Genomic DNA, 4,975 nt, shown 5'->3' on the forward strand with positions numbered 1-4,975 from the left:
CCACCAGCAATTTAGCTAAGCAACCTTGGAGCATTCTCTCAAGCTTTACAGCAGTAGAACAAGTTTAATTTCTGCTTGTAATTTAATTTTCGTAGTTAGTCTTTAATTCTCGCCACTTTGTATTGTATGCCCTCTATGGGCAACAATTTAAGTATTATTTTCAGTTCAAGTATTTCTTATGCATCTTTTCTTCTTCTGTTTCCGTTATGTTTTCTGATTTCATTATGAGCTAAGCACCCCTTTGGGTGTGGGTGTGAGTCAAGCTTAAGAATTTAAGGGCACACTTGGGTGTTGCCATTTTTATTGAATCTTAAGCTTGGTCATTTAAGTCGAGACGTAAACTCAACGCAGATAAGCCGATCACTTTAAAGTGTTAATATTAGATCCTTGATCCAGAGATGGGTGGATCTGAAATACGGCTTAGATGATGCACAAAAATTTGAGAGAGTCTTTGATAATCATGCAGAGATGCGGGTTTTGCATGTTTTTAGCTTATGTTCAGATATTAGTCGAGTTTATGCTACAATACGTTGTGAGTATAAATCTTCAGGCTAGTGGAACCAGATATCTTTTTATCAAGTAGCTAATTCGACAATTTTAAGATTGATAAAATTGGACGCTTTGTGGGCACTTTGTGGGCACAGTATATAAGAATTCACTTTCGAGAGATAGGAGTTCTTATAGAGGTCCCATGAGTCTCTGACCAACTTGTTCCTGCAATATTCTTAAACAAAGCTTACACCCATACCCGTCTTTTAATATTAAAGGTTTATTTCATATTTTAACGCTTTGCACCAATCAAAACTCAACTTTTTTTCTCAACTCGAAGCATTGTTCAAGAAGTTCATGAAAGTCTCTGATTCTCAGTAAGTCCGGTCCCTGTGGAAACGATCTTGGTACTATACCACTTTATTACTTGAAGCAATCATAGTGTCGGCGTGCACTTGCACCGCCACTTTGGGGACTTTGTGCCCACTTACTATTTTAGCACATCAGTCATATTCTATTTCTGATCATCCTGTTCAAAGTGCTAAAGAGAATATATCTAATAGGAATAAATGGTTTGGAAGTTACAACATACCTGAACCTGATACTAACAAAATAGGACCCAAATTCGTTTGGGTACCAAAATCTACTTAATCTGGTTTTGCAAGTGTATCAATTTTGTGTTGATCAGAATATCATATCAGTGATACACCAATACAGGGGGAGTTGTAATCTGTTCCACAAAGGCTTCTGAACATTTCAGTTCAGGACCCGTGCTTTACCTTGTGTAGTTTCTAAACACCCAGTTTAGGACCCGTGCTTAAAATGTTTCCATTTTTTATTATTCTTTTTGAGCTGAACTGAAAAATTACTTAAATCTACTTTCTACGGGGAGTCTGTAGAAGTTTTTGAATAAATGTTTTTGGAAAATGAGTTGTTTTTAAGGAAACGAGTACATTTTCTAAACAAGTATTTCCTGAGATTTTACTTGCGTAATTTCTCATCGAACATAATTCTAATACCTGTTTCAGCTATTCTTCAAACTGTTATTATCACGTCTCTTAAATTGAAAATCATTTTCGGTGATAATACACTCGTTTGTATTCAAAGTTTGTTTTATGATATTTTTTTACTTTGATTGATATACATTCAATAATTTTTTTGAATATCAGATTCTGTAAACTTGTACTTACAGATCTTCATTCATTTCTCTCGCATATCGAATAATCTGATCATTGTCGCATCATTTTTTTGTTGGTTGTGCTTAAAGCTAAATTTCTTGATCAAATTTTTTTCTGATCATTGTGCTTATCTGTAATAATATTCTTGATCAACTGTTAGTAATCAACTATGCATAATGCTAAATTTTAGGAGGGACTGAGTGTTTATCAGAAATACCTCTATGGAATGTCAGAACCGACAAACCTACCCATGAGGACAACCATATCTGAGTGAGCTTTATATACAAAAGGGTTTGTGTGCTGAGACTAAAATGAAAATGAGAGGGGTAGCTGTTGTGAGCTAAAAGAATTGATGAGAGTTGTGGCAGGATTAAAAGAACATAAGAATCCTGTTCCAAACTTCTAAAATCTGGGAATACCACATTATCTATTAGTTCTCAATTCTTTCGAGACTAATATTGAAAACGGCAAAGCCCAGGCCAATTCTTGTCACAACCCCACCAGCTAGTCATTTATCTCTCAACAGATAAGTGTTTCAATAACACTTGGGGCACGCAGCTCATCATATATCAATTTCTCATTCGGAGAAAGTTGATATTGAATCAGAAGGATATATGTCCCCCCTTCAAGTCTTTTTGATCACTAATTGAGTCTGATAAATTTGTGTAGTCCACACGGTTTATCTTTTTGAGCCTTAACAGAAGCATATGTTGCTTTATCTTTTTACACTACACAAATTGCATTTTATATGTTATTTTGCCAAAACATTCATAGATATGCTATTTTTAAGCTATCAATGATTGAATGGAAGACCTGGTGAGACGAGCCTCAAAAAGTCTCATATATACAGTACATCCATTGTACTGAGTATATCTGTTATACTCATAGGCCAATCTTTTTATAAGATTGAAAACAATTTCATTCGTTGAAATTGGTTGTTACCTTCCCATTCCCTTAATCTGAAAAAATTAAATAAGTGGATTTGCAAAGATCTACTTACAATTTCATGAATTGACGGCTTATGCAGAGGATTTCATTCATTCTTATGTATGATGTAATGATTCTCATTTCATTATAAGGGGGAGTATGAAATAATGAATGGAATGTCCAATTCCGATCATTTTAAGGGGAATTTGATGTAAAGATCAAGGGGGAGTAACTTTAAAGATGGCAAAAGACTTAAAAGGAGTGCGACTGGAGATGATTACAAAAGATTATTCCTATGCTAAAATGACTGAGAGATGTTGAATGTGAAGATCCATTTTTACAAAAGTTTACTGAAGATCATTTCTGAAGTTCGTTATTGTTTCTGATCTACATTGTTAAAAGAGAAGATCATCGCTGTTCTACATTCGAGGGGAGAATGTTGGAAGATCTTTCTCATCTGAAGTTTCATGTTGAAGATTCTTTGGAAGAAGACATAGAGTGTTTAAAGCATCAAAGTTCAAACGAGACTCAAAGCGCGCAATTTCTTTCAAGTCTGAATACAAAGGGGGAGAATGTTAGGAATGAAATTCAGTGTAAAATTGTATTCGTCTTGAAAGATAAAATTGTCTATAATTGTGTAAAAGTCACCGTGTTTGACTTTTCTTAGAGATGTTTGACTTTGACTCTGTCTTGTAGTTTGACCCTATATAAAGGGTGTTTGTCTTGTAAATTTAGGAGGAAGCTTTCATTGTAATATCATTTACGTAATAGAGAGTTTGACCAGACTTTGAATTTGACTTTTTCTCTCTATCTCCTTCTTATGTGTTCTTGAAAGATAATCTCAGATCTGCTATTGATCTTGAAGGATTTACATGAAGATTGATTAAAGTGGACTCTTACCTTTTGGATTAACCAATGCACCCGCAACCTTCATGGACTTAATGAACAGAGTATGTCGAGAATATCTTAATAATTTTGTGATCGTATTCATCGACGATAGTCTGATTTATTCAAAGACAGAGGAAGAACATGCGAAGCACCTCTGTCTGGTCCTGCGTCTCTTAAGGAAAGAAATATTATATGCTAAGCTGTCAAAATGTGAGTTCTGGTTGCGAGAAGTTCAATTTCTGGGACACGTAATATCAGAAAAAAGGGATACAGGTAGATCCAGCAAAAATTGAAGCGATTGCAAAATGGGAAGCACGAAAATCCCCATCTGAAATCTGAAGCTTTTTGGGATTGGCGGGATATTACCGTAAGTTCATACATAACTTTTCAAAGATAGTTGCGCCATTAACCAAGTTAACCCGGAAGAATGTCAAGTTTCAATGGGAGACAGAGCAATATAAAGCGTTTCAATTATTAAAAAATCACCTCTGCAACGCTCCAATTTTATCTCTGCCCGATGGAACAGAAGACTTCATAGTATACAGCGATGCATTGAAGTTGGGATTGGGTTGTGTATTGATGCAGATGGGGAAAGTCATATCTTATGCATCTCGCCAACTAAAGGATCATGAAAAACAATATCCCACCCATGACATGGAATTAGCAGTCGTGGTCTTTGCACTAAAGATATGGAGGCACTATCTTTTAGGAACCAAATGCCAAATCTTTATAGATCGCAAAAGCTAATAACACTTGTTCAACCAGAAGGATCTGAATATGAGGCAGAGGCGATGGATTAAACTTGTTAACGACTATGATTGTGAGATTTTCTACCACCCAGGAAAGGCAAACGTAGTGGCCGATGCTTTAAGCCAAAAGGAAAAAAGTGGCACCATCAGACCAATGAAAATATGCTTAACTCCAGACCTTCACCAAGCAATTTTGAAAAACCAGAAAGAAGCTATTAAAGAAGAGAACCAGAAATCCAAAAGGGTGGGAAAAATGATTTCCATTATGGAGACAAACAATGAAGGGATATTATGTTTCCAAGGCCGAATATGGGTACCAAGCTATGGTAATACATGAGAAATCATCCTGAATGAAAGTCACAAGTCCCGCTATTCAATTCACCCAGGTACCAACAAAATGTACAAAGACTTGAAAGTATTCTATTGGTGGCCAGGTCTCAAGAAAGATATAGCGGCATATGTGGAACAATGTCTAACTTGTTTACAAGTTAAGATTGAGCACCAAAGACCTTATGGAACTCTGCAATCATTAGAAATACTAGTCTGGAAATGGGATCACATTACAATGGACTTCAATATAAAATTACCCCGAACGCCAAAAGGATATGATGCAATTTGGGTAATAGTAGATCGTTTATCAAAGTCTACGCATTTCATACCAATGAAAGAAACTTATTCATTGGAAAGATTAGCTCAATTATACATCAAGGAAATCGTGACTAGACATGGTGCTCCATTATCCAT

Source organism: Cynara cardunculus (assembly GCF_001531365.2).
Source record: "Cynara cardunculus var. scolymus isolate 2C chromosome LG 5, CcrdV1, whole genome shotgun sequence".
NCBI lineage: Eukaryota > Viridiplantae > Streptophyta > Magnoliopsida > Asterales > Asteraceae > Cynara > Cynara cardunculus.